Raw genomic sequence first — 14,091 nt, 5'->3', positions numbered from 1 at the left:
ATAAAAAACGGAGAGAGTATCATTTACCGTGGAGATAAATGATATTACCTCTCTCCCTAATTAGAGGTCTCATTATTTAGAAACGGGTTATCTTGGCATCTACTCATATTTGAGCCTATACTCAATTAATTAATTAATTTTTAAATGAAATTTAATTAGTATTTTAACTTTATTTGATCACTTAATTGTTTAGGCACTTGATTTAATATATATATATATATATATATATATATATATATATATATATATATATATATATATATATATATATATATATATATCCACATAATAATTATTGGAATATAAAAAATGTTCCAACAACCTTCCACTTGGGCAATATATCTTAATAATTATATCATAGTTTCTTAGGCACTGATCCAAATGTTATTTATCATTAGATTTCAATTTTACAATTTGGTCCACCTCATACATCAATAATGGGACCACCGCAGCTTTCGTCACTGACGGAACCCCGACTAGCACCATATCAATGTACTTGATTACGTAGATTGACGTGTATGAGTGACATGAAAATTTCATGCAATATGATCTTTAAATCATGCATATTTCCAACTGGCCTTACTGGAGTATTTAGTGTTATCAAATTGAAGTTTCTTAGTTGCAATTCAAAATTACAATATTTGCACATAACAAAAAAGCTAACATTGTTATAACAACAGTACCTCATAAGTTTTTATTTCTGCTGAAAATCAAACATAACAGAAAGTTTGTACTAAAACAAAACCAAAGCATATAACATAGAAAACTAAGAAAAATACACCCATTAATTTAAGTAAATCTCAAAACCAAGACCCGTGTGACCAGCATGTCCATGAAAATCCTTATGTGTCTAACCTTTGGTTAGTGAATCAGCTAGTATTAAGTCTGTCTCTATATGTTCTATCAAAATTTGCTTCTCCTGAACTCTTTTTTTCATAACAATATATTTGATATAAATAAATTTTGATTTTGTAAAACTCACATTGTTGTTGGAGTAAAGCACACTCGCACTATTGTCACAATAAACCTTTTAGAGCCTTTGGATGCTCCCGAAGATGTGCATGCATGTGACAAAGTTTTGCAGCCAAATTGCATAATTTGATGCCTCAAAGAAAGCCATAACCTCTACTGCCATGGTGGAAGGAGCCACTGAAGTCTATTTGGAAGAATTTCAGGAGACAATTCCTCCATTAAGAGAAAGATGTAACCGAATGTGGAATGTTTACTATCCGGGCATTTTGCAAAATCAAAGTTAGAATACTCAATTAAAGCATTCTTAAAATCAGTTAAGGAATTAAATTTCATTCCAAGTTTAAATTTATAGTCCTTTCCTAGTTGCTCCTTCATATACTTTTCATACTTGGGCATTCCTTCTTCATCTTCAGATGCATCTGGATCAGAGCTACCCAATTCATCACTCACATATTGGTCTTCATCCCTATCCCTTGTTTCACCACCACCTATTTTAATTCCTCTGGCCATCTTACTAGGTACAATAGTAATAACCTTCTCTTTCTTTGTTGGCAATTTCTTCTTAGGTGACTTGCTAACACATCTCTTATACCTAAATGACTTCCCATTTACTTCAACTCTATTGTTATCAAATTTGGGCTTCTCTATTTTAATGAATTCAAAACCATCATCCATGGAAGTTGTTCTTTCCTCCTCAGAATCATCAAACCTAGCCTTCAATGCACCATCATCATTTTTTCCTCACTTGGATCAGATTCTACACTAATTTCCATGCATTAAGGTCTAACCACCTTGACTTTGATGTCCTTCACATTATGCTCAACATATAGATATCATTCAGTGTTGTTACCAACCGAAGAATTAATAACATCTAAAGCAAGGTCATCCCTTTTAACTTAAAAAAAGGATTCATCTATACCTTCGAGTTTTCTCCAAATCCTAAACGAATCACTATTGTATCCCCAGTTAAGCACTAGTTTCAAAATGTCTTTAACACCCTAATTTTCGCTATCAAGATCAGACACAGTTGTTTGAACCCCACCCCTTTAAAACATCATATTCTCTCTAACAAACTTCCTTCCATGATGAAAAATCACAACAAACTTACTCATTATCTATTTCACAAACCCTTTTAATTAGACACACGAAAGAAATAAAAAAATGAATCCGCTAAAATGGGATGTAAAAAACATATCTTACATCACGGTTGTTTGCTGAAATGCAGAGATTCTTCAATGGAGTTCCTTTGAGCTCTTCAATTGTGATTCAAGGTTAGGGCAAATGTTAGGGTCTAGAACCAGAATATTTTTGTAATATATTAAGTGTATTTATATGACGTGGCACTGGAATGAATATTTGGCATTTAAAAAAAATGAAAAACATAAAAAATGTCACTAGGCATGCCATATGCTCAGGGCGTGTGGCATTTCACCCCTAGGCTAAAATAAAGAGAATCTTCTAATGGCAAGGTTACTTTAAAAAAAAATTATAGGGGGTAAACCAAAGGTGGCCTATATGGAAGGGGTAAACCAAAAGTGGCATATATGACGGGGGGCAGAAGTGGTAATAACCCTATGTGTGTGTGCATGCGTGCGTGCATGCGCGCGTGTGCGAGAGAGATCAATTGACACCAAGGTGTCATGACACCAAATCCTACCTGTGTATTATTCTTAAATTGTCCTTTTCTCAAACGTAATTTACACTACAAATTAGACATTTTGGTAACTAACTAAACAATCATTCACTTTTTCATCTTTTCTAATCTTTTGCACCAAGTCTGCCAAAATTGTCCTTTCCACATTTAAAATTTACACTACACTAATGGGCCTATGAGTAATCAACTAATGTTACTGTGAAATTACTCGGTGTTATCCTATTTGTATCACACGTGTCACTTGTCTAATGGCAATTCAAACTGAATTTTGCTATCTGCCAAATCTGGAACCTGTGAGTCATTGTACTAAATTTTATAAAAATATGCTACATTGTACAATATATTCCTTTATAATAGATACATGCATATATTTTGAAATTCTATAAATTGGTTATTCTCATTAATGAATGGTTACGGTTATAGATTGGATCATCAAAGTTGGTACACTAAACCATAAAAACAAATGTAACTAAATAAAAAAAATTATCAAACATATTATTTGCAATAAATAAAAATTAATATCTAAAATCTTACAAATAATTTAATCATTTCAAATTTTGCATTTATATCTAAAATTTTACATTTGTATTTGTTAAATTTCATTTTTTTTCAACTCACATGTTCTTTTCTTTATATAGTTATTTAGTATAGTAGAATTTTTATGATTATTATTCATTTATAATTAAATATTCATTTTAAACTTAAATGTTTCTAAATATATTTTATATTATATTAAATAAATTTACATGTTATTAGGTTGTATTTTACAGGTCACTATCAATAGAATACATATTTTATTTATTTTTTCAAATGTTAAAATTCTTTTTATTCTCTTGCCGTCTCTTGGGTCATTTTTGTTGTATAATTATTTAATAATTAAGTAATTCATTTCTAATTTATTTGTATTTAAATAATTTTATACCATATCAATTGAATGATATTATAATGCATTTTTTTTAATTTTAATAACATTAAAAATGTATTTATCTCACGGGTCACTAACAAGACAATATTTATTTTAGTTTAATCAATCATTATTTTAATTTAAGAGACAAAATCTTTATTTTAAAATATTTATTTTTTCTCCATCTCACAATTATATTTTTTTCTTCTTTATGTATAATTATTTAATATAATTAAGGGTCATGCTAACATGTGCCCTTAGGGCACATGTTAAGGATACTATAATTAGAAAAAAGTTAAATGTAATTAAATGCAATAAAGTTATATTTAAAGTTTTGATATATTAAATACACGCGTTCCAAAAAAAATATTTCTATAAATATCTAATTAACTTGTGCCCTTGGGGCACATGTTAGCTTTTCCCTATAATTAAATCTATATAATTACTGCTCATTTAAAAAAAAAAGTAAAGGGAGGACTGCGGTTCGATCCCCCGCAACTACGATCGGAAAGGACTGGAACCACTTGATGCCAGAACTGACTCTCGTGGACTAAACCGGTGGTGATAAACAAAAAAAAATCATTTTAAATTTTTCATTTATAATCTAAAATTTTACATTTATATTTGATACTATCTAAGTGTTATGACATTAAGACCCATTCATGTGTTATCACATTAACAAGTATTTTGTTATTTTTTTTATTTCATAATTATTATTTAAAGATTCAAAATTACTATATATATATTTTTAGTTATTTACACAATATCATAATTAAATTACCCGTTCGAGAGCACAGATCTGTTACTAGTATTCACTTAAAAACTAGTACATGAGTTTTTTAAGAGATTTTATCTTAACCTTTAAATTAATAATAATAAAAGGGTAGGATTTGATATCACGATACCTTGATGTCAATTAATCATATCCCCTATAATGAGATATGAGATTTTGAACTAGCCTATTTTTATTTCTTAATTGCCCTCAACTTCCATTCAAATATTACAAACATTTAATTGTAAACTTTTGGACGGTTTCCCTTTAACTTCTCTTTTCTTATTTCTCTCTCTCTCTCTATATATATATATATATATATATATATATATATATATATATATATATATATATATATATATATATATATATATATATATATATATATATATATATATATATTGGATTTATCAAGAGAGGAAAATTAATAGCATCATTAATGTATTAACATTCTCTCTCTTGATGAATTTAATGGTTAATATTTATTCCTCTCATCTCTTATTAAAAAATGCTCTCACTTGAATGTCAGAATCTAACTCATTTCCCGTTGTCACAACATTCTCTGATAGGACTTCATATGTGCTAATTTTGGCCATGAGCGCTATTTTGCCTTATTCTTCATCAGTATTTTCTTCTTCTGAGTCAGACTCATCCCATGTTGCCATGAGGCCTTCCTTTGCTTTGAGCATCTTCTTAGGCTTGTTTTCTTTCATAAGCTTTGGACAATTATTCCTGTAGTGTCCAGGTTCATTGCACTCATAGCATATAACTTCCTGTTCAGAAGTTTTTCTTTGACCATATGATCCACTTCTATCCTTTGATATTCTTGGTGCTTGAAATTTGCTCTTTTTATGTTTCCATAGTTGAGCCAATCTTTTGGATATCAGAGACACCTCGTCTTTGCTTGAATCTTCTTTTGCTTGACACGTCTTTGTCTTCTCAGATTTTGACCTTAGATCCACAGACTTTACTTTCTTCCAAGGTTCATCTCCTTGAAGCTCAATTTCATGACTTCTTAAAGAACTTATCAGTTCCTCAAGACTAGTGTTGTTTAGATCCTTTGATAGTTTCAAAGCAGTTACCATTGGTCTCCATTTTGCAAGCAGACTTTTGATAATCTTCTTAACATGATATGAAGTAGAGTAACCTTTGTCCAGAACCTTAAATCTGCGACAAGAATCTGGAATCTTGAAAACATCGTTTCCACAGATTCATCTTCTTCCATCTTAAAGGCTTCATATTTCTGGATTAGGGCCAGAGCCTTTGTCTCATTAACTTAAGAGTTGCTTTCACGAGTCATCTCGAGAGAATCAAATATAGACTTTACAGTCTATTTATTAGTGATCTTCTCATACTCAACATAAGAAATAACATATAACAAGATTGACCTGACTTTAAAGTGGTTCTTGTAAGCCTTCTTCTGGTCATCAGTCATTGCACTTCTTGCAATCTTGACACCATTTGCATCTACTGGATAACTGTAGCCATCAGCTACCAGATCCCAGAGATCAAAGTCAAATGCCATGAAGTATATTTATATTCTATCCTTCCAATAGTCAAAGTTCTCTCCATCAAACATAAGAGGTTTAGAACTATAGTGATCTTTATCCTTATTATCAATAGTAACAATTTTGGTAGGTGTTCCTGTGGTTTCAACCATCGTTTTTTCACACAGCCTAGATCGGTACTGAACACTATTAAGTGTTTGACAAAGATTAAAACTCTTTATCACTCCTCAGAACCGGAGCTCTGATGCCAACTGAAGATGTGAAAAACACTAGAAAGGGGGGGTTGAATAGGGTTTTTAAAACACAAAGTTTTTTATAAAAACATTTCCCCTTTCCTTGAAACAACAAGTTATTTGCTATTGATAATAAATAAAAGATGCAGAAAGGAAAGAACATGTTATTTTTATACTGGTTCACTTGAGAAACCCTCAAGCTAGTCCAGTCCACCCTTTCGAGATGATTTTGCCTCTCTTAATCGAGGACTTAATCCACCATAACCGAACCGATTACAATCGCACGGGCAACAACTGGTGACTAACGTTTGCACAGACAACCTCTGTGACTAACGATCTGCACAGGCAACCCCTGTGACTAACAGCCTGCAAAAGCAATAACTTGTGACTAACAACCTCTAAGACTCTCTAGTCCTAGACTTCTCGAGACAGCTGACTTTCACTCGATCTCTCAAGGAACGATCAAATAACCTTTGGTCATGGTTTGTTTATAGTATAAATGCTTCTACACAAGAAGGATGTAAACTTTCTTTTTCAAATCTTAGACTAAAAGAAAAATGAAGCTATTATTAATCTATACAGAGTGAGTGTGTTCGTTGAGGTTCAGCTTCTTATTTGAGTCTTCAAGCCCCCGTTGGAGGGAAAATTCTGAATCTTGCAGAATGTTGGCGGATTGCTTGTAGTGGGAGGCAAGATAGTACGCAACGTCCGTCCTTTTCTTGGAGTGGAGCGAAACATTCGCCTGTACCTTGTACTCCTGCACTACAGTATAACGTTAACTTTTTCTTCTTGAACTACAGAGGCTCACATCATGAGTTGGAAGAAAAAGAATGAACTTTGAATTCTTCAGAACTTCAAGTCTTCAGAACCGCGTCTTCAACACTTGGTCTTTAGAATCCTTTGGTCTTCAGAAAATTGAGTCTTCAGAACTTCAAGTCTTCAGAGTCTTCAGAAGCACGTCTTCAGAGTCTTTCAGCACTTGGTCTTCAAAACTGGTTTCTTCATAACTTCTATCAAAGTGATTACTTCATATGCTGTTGCTTCTGAAGTTGTTGCTCTTGTTTAACAGAATCTTGTAGCGCGAAAATATAACCTGATGGCTTATGATGTTTTGGCCACGCCTTCTCATCAGAATCAAACCTGTTTGTTAAGTACTCAGCAATAACAAACGTTAGTATAACAAAATTGTTCATACACATTGTTATCATAAAAACTCAGAGACGCATTGCAGAACCAAATCTTGTTTTAACAGAGTCTCCCATTTCCTCCCATGCTAGCTCGTTCGTCTTGGTTGTCACGACCCATTGGCTGAGCTCCCCTTATTTGCCTCGGTCGATTCGATCTCGTTGGCTAAAGCATCCCAGTTCCCAGGTCACTACCTCGGTGCCCAGACCGTGGTTAGTTGTTTGCTTATCGAGTAATGCTCGATTGTGTGATATTGCTTTTGTGTTGTTTTCTCCCGTAGGATTGCTAGTCTTACCGTAGTTTCCTTTTGCATGACAACTTAGGTAGATATTTCCCTTCGCACTAGGATTTCATTTCATGCATGTTTAAAACACAAACCAAACTGTTTCTTTCTTTTGACTCACGACGCTTAAGAGCACGTTATTTCCTTCCTATCTCCCTGACATAAGTCTCCAAAGGTCGAGTTGTCGTAGGATGCAATTGTAACTGTTCACCTAAAAAATACAAAACAAATAGAAACTAGTTAGCCGAGCTACGGTACCTCTGATTCCTCAAAAAGGATAAGTAGGCAGCGGGATAGGGCCTGTGTGAGTTAGGGGTGTTCAAAAATATGGTTAATTGAATTGTATACTTGAACTGAATTGTATTGCACCATAAAAAAACTGCACCATTTAAATGGAAAATGAACTGAACCATTTAATTTAAACAATTCAAATTCAATTATTGATAATAATTTTTTTAAAAAATAAAATAAAATTAAAAAAATCAAAAAAAATTATTTTCCAAAAATAATAAAATCAATTATTGAAAATAATTTTTTTTCCCTGAAAATGAAAATAAAAGTTTTGGGAAAATAAATCTAAAAATAAAAAATATTTTTTAAAACTATGGATACTACTGTCTTAGAGAATTATGGCAGGTAATCATTTTCCTGAGTATGTATTTTTCAAAATCATTAAAAAAAATTATAATTAGTTTTCCAAATCAAATATTAGCTCGGTCCAACACACTTGAAGTTGAACCTCATCTTCAGCTGCTGCTAATCTAAAAGCTCGTTTACTATTGTCAATTATTTGATTAGAAACTTAGTTAATTATATCCAAATTCTACCTTCATTTTAATTTTTATATAATTAACAAATTAAAGTTGTTTGCAAAACATTAAAAAAAATCACTACACAAACTGAAATCAATGAAAAAAGAACCTGAAGTTCAACTTAAGATCTTATAATTAACAAACAAATATTAAGTGGTAAATAAAATTAGAAAAAAATATTAATGAAAGTAATAACTATTTTTACATATAATTTATATATTAGTTGAAGAACATCATTTTTAATTTTATCATTCCACTAGATTTCACAAGGGATTTAGTTACACAATAGAAACTAAATTATATGTACCGTTAGGGGTGGGAATAGGCCAAGCCGGCCTACAGGAGCCTATAGCCTAGCCTACTTAAGGTCAGGTTAGGCCAGGCCTATTTGATAAAAATGTCTGGCTTGAGCTTTTTTCAAAGCCTATTTAATAAAATAGGCCAGGCCTGGGCTATTAAAAAAGCCTATAAAGTCTTGTAGGCCGACCTATATTTTCATATATATTAAAATTAGTCTAAATAGGTTGGCCTATATATGCATATATATTAGAAAAAGTGTTAAATAGATTGGCCAGGCCAGGCTTTTAAAAAGGCCAGACCAGGCTGAAAAAACGAGCCTATCATAGGCCATAGGCCAGACTCAGGCCTTGTAAGTTTATCGTAGGCCAGGCCTAAGCCTCATAAAGCCTAGCCTATTCCCACCCTTATGTACCGTACACTAAAAATATATATTAATGAAAGTAATAACTATTTTTACATATAATTTATATATTAGTTGAAGAACATCAATTTTAATTTTATCATTCCACTAGATTTCACAAGGGATTTAGTTACACAATAGAAACTAAATTATATGTACCGTACAGTAAAAATACAAAGTTATATATATATATATATATATATATATATATATATATATATATATATATATATATATATATATATATATATATATATATATATATATATATATATATATATATATATATATATATATATATATATATATATATAGGAGGGTTATATTTACTCCAGGAGTAAGTTATTATAACTCACTCCAAATCTAAACCGTTGATTTTTCTCAATCTAATGGTTAAAAATAATAAGTAATAGTTTTCTCTCTCCACATTTAATTACTTATTATTTTTAACCACTAGATTGAAAAGAATCAATGATCTAGATTTGGAGTAAGTTATAATAACTTATTCTGGAGTAAATATAACCCTCCTCATATATATATATATGGTTTTGCTACAATAGACCCACTTGTTTTTATGAAGGTATATTTTAGCAACATGCACCTTAGGGTGCATTTAAGTATTTTTAGTTAAAACTTACTAAAACACACCTCCATAAAATTAAGTGGGTGTATTATAGCAAACTCCTGTGGGGTTTGCTATAATACACCCACTTATTTTTATGAAGGTCTATTTTAGCAATATGCACCTTAAGGTGCATTTAATCATTTTGTAGTTAAAGCTTGCTAAAATAGACCTTCATAAAAATAAGTGGGTCTATTGTAGTAAAACCCTATATATATATATATATATATATATATATATATATATATATATATATATATATATATATATATATATATATATATATATATATATATATATATATATATATATATATATATATATATATATATATATATATATAAAAGAGAGGGGGAGAGATATTAAAAAAAAAGCAATTTTGAAATGATTTATAAAATAAATTTGATTTTTTTATTACAAACTGGTTCAAAACCAATTTATAATTAGAAATTGATTGTAAACCAATTTATAAATACAAACCGGTTCAAAATTAGTTTAAAACTGAATTGAAACTGCTTTAACAGTTAATTGGTTTTTTATTAAAATAATTTTTAAAAACTGAACTAAACCATTAATTTGGTTCAATTCAGTGCAGTTCTTGAACCATGAACACCCCTAGTGAAAGTACAACTCTTTCTTTTTCCTATATTTCATGCATCCTAGCTTAGCTTTAGACATAGTTTCCTTTCACACCCATAGGTTAGACAACAAGCATGGATCCCATCGAATACGATGGACGTGAGGGGTGCTAACACATCTCACTCGCGCAACCGAATCACTTACATGTTTCTCTAGTTCGCTTCGACCTCCCTTATCCTTCCCCCAAGCTTATTATGTGTTTCCTTTCCCTCTCTTGGGATAAATATACACTGATGACGACTCTATTTCCGCGCACTTTCGTGTTTGTACTTGGATGAAAATCCCGGGAGCGACACTTGTATGCAATAGTTTCTAAAGTAAAACATCATTTGATATATTGACTTAAAATGTGTTGAGGAAACAAATGTTTGAAAAATCTCAAAAATATTTATGGGCCTTATAATTGCAACTGACCCAATAACCCAAAATACCCATCCAATTTCATCTGCAAAATGTCTAAGCCCAACCCATTAACACCGTTCTAAAATTTGGACGAAATTGTACATGGTATTCAAAACCTCGATTTGAGTTGGGTGTGTTATTGAGTCCGAACCCACCCAACTCATCCCCTAGTCCACAACTCATCCCCTAGTCCACCCCTGTAGATACTACTTGTTAAAAATTTAAAAAAAAGTATGTTTCAATGAGCTATTGATTGGTTGTTTGTTATATTTATCCATGAGTTTGATAAACTTTTTTCATCAACTAACTAACATGACAAGGTAGTAGATCATAAATGACTAACGGTCATTAATGCATTTTTACTGTCGTGCGTTGTTTTTTCACCAAAATATATACAATCTAATGGTTAAATTAACATTTTTACTTATGACTATTTGATTAAATTTAATTTAATTTGTAATACATAAACATTTTTACTGTTGAAGTGAGTTCTCTACTTAATACACAATTCAACTATTTGTTCATATTGACTGATTTGTCAATTCTTATTATTTTTATTGAAATTCAATTAATTGAAAAGTTATATACTACTTGATCATTTTAATATTGTTATTCTGTTAAATTACATCATTGAAACGACAAATTTGAATAATATTATTTCTTTAAAAATAGTATAAAACTCAATTTCAAGTACCAATTATAATTTCCCATTATATATGGTGAAATACCTACATTCTAATATAAAAAGTTTGAGTTATATTACATTTTCTTTCAAATAAAAATAGTGATGGAAAAGTTAAAAAATGGTTGAATTGTGAATTATAATACAAATTTAATAAAAAAATTAATTAATCAATAAAGATCACGTTTAAGAGAATTTGTCATTTCGTATATTCTCCACGACTTGAGGGCGCGAGTGTTGAAGAAGATCAAGAGTTTCAAAAATTCAATCAAGGATATAAGTGACAAGAAATTCTTTTAAAAAAAAATGAGATACATTGCCATGCCTAACATAGTGCATGCTAAGTTAAAATGCATCTTACTTTATATAGATATTCCTATAGCAACGCTATCATAGAGCCATCACTACATGTCTAGTTTTAAGCATCTGGTGCTACAACTTTCTTGCCACCACCAAACCAAGAAAGTGTGGAATATATATGTGGAAGAACTTTATTCACATCAAACTTTCCATGTATAAAATGGTCTTTACACCCTAACCCACAACAATGCACCTATGCTTATAACTAGAAGTTCAATTATTACAAACCAAAATGTTGCTATATATGGTCTTGTTTATAAATTTAATTATCATAAGTCAAAACCTACATGTTCAATAATGAAAAACGAAAACAAAAGTTACTAATAGCTAGTACTATATGACATATCAATGAAGAAAAGATGATAGATTCCTTTGAACTTTGCTTTGGAATTTATTCCATTCAAAAAGTTACAACTAATAGAGTGCTAGTGGGCAAAGATTTATAATGTCTGATAGAGAAAAACATGTATAATGGATTTAGGGAAAAAAAAAGGGGGGAAATACTGTGCATTTAGGGTAACAAATAGGTATATCCGTCACGTTTAAATTTGCGCCGCAAATGTTAAAAAAAAACGAGATAGGACGGACTTTGTTAAGGGTGCTTGCCTAAAATTTTGTTTCGCACTACAAGAAAATGAGTGCGGGACGGAGTGGGTCTACGGTCATTGTATCTTCTAAATTTAAAAATTATAAATTTTAATGTTAATGTCTGCGCCCGAAAAAAACGCGGCGGGACGGGGCGTGCATATTAAAGAGTGTGAATAAAACAGACATATCGGACGAATCGGATCCATTTTGCCAACCCTAATTGACTCTTACTTGAACACAAAACACCAAATTCTTTTTTGAAGAAAAATCCTATTTTTTAATATAAAAATTGAAGAAAGAAAAAATATTTTTATAATAACAGAAAAATAAATGTCTATTCTACAATTCAATATATCCATTTTAAATTATATTTTAAAAAATTATAAAATCAAATTTTTTTTATTGATCTAGCTTCTCTTAGGTGAAGACAAATATTGTAGTTGTTTGTTGAATTTGTTAAAATGTTAGATACAAACTATTTTAAGTTCGAAAATATTGTAAAAAAAAAATTACAAGTTAAAAATCTTTCTTTAAAAATAAAGTTAAGATTGTTGAGTATTTTTATATTTTTGTAACATATAAACTACTTTCAAAAAAGTTGTTTGGCTTTGATAAAATACTTATATAAAAGTTCTCATTTAATTTAAAATTACCAATTAAATATATGGCAAAATACCCTTTTTTTAGTCCTTTCCGTCAATTTGATGGAAACGGACGTTAGAATGTGCATACGTCTGACGTGGCTATGTTTTACACGCATGGCAGGATGAAATTATTCCAAAACTTTGCCCTCTCTATGGTTTGAACTCAAGACACTTTAGTTATGGTACAAATGGGTGTACCACTAGGCTATGCTCATTTTGGTTGGCTTCTTTTCTTTCTCCAGCTACTTATTAACTACTGCATTAGTTGATTTCTTTTGCTTCTACATTAATAATAATAATAATAATAATAATAATAATAATAATAATAATAAAAATAATAGTAATAATAAAAATAATATGACTAATAATAATAATAGTAGTAATAATAAAATAATAGTACTAATAATAATAGTACTGATACTAATAGTACTAATATTAATAATAATAGTAGTAATAATAAAAATAATATTACTAATAATAATAGTAGTAATAATAAAATAATAGTATTAATAATAATACTAATAATAATAATAATAGTATTAATAATAATACTACTAATAGTAATAGTACTAATACTAAAAAATACTAATACTAATAATACTGATAGTAATAATAATACTAATAGTAATAGTAGTAATAATAAAAATAATAACACTAATAATAATAATAATAATAATAATAATAATAATAATAATAATAATAATAATAAATTATAATTAAACTTAATAATATTAATAAGGAAAAAAGAGAAAAGGAAAAAAGTATGATAAGAGAAAAAAATGACAAATATGACAACCATTTAACTTGGTTCTATTTTAATTTTCCACGTGCGTGGCAGCTTGATCAATTTTTGAACTGGTTGGAGTCCACTGACCTTAGGCTCCACCAAATTCGTACTTATATAGTACCAATTACAACATACACACTTCTGGCCCTTTCGTTTAAAACAAAAATTTACACATGCATATAAAATAAATTATCTTAATGTACTATTTATATACCAAGATGAGAATCATGTCTGTCATTTCTCGAGATATTTAAATCTCATGATATAATAATTTAATTTTAAAAATTATTCTACTGTGCTTTTTAATCAAATTTTTTGTTTTAAATAGGATAAAAAATATTGTT

Source organism: Vicia villosa, linkage group LG2 (genome assembly GCF_029867415.1).
Source record: "Vicia villosa cultivar HV-30 ecotype Madison, WI linkage group LG2, Vvil1.0, whole genome shotgun sequence".
NCBI classification, from domain to species: Eukaryota; Viridiplantae; Streptophyta; class Magnoliopsida; order Fabales; family Fabaceae; genus Vicia; species Vicia villosa.
This window is presented reverse-complemented; position numbering follows the sequence as displayed.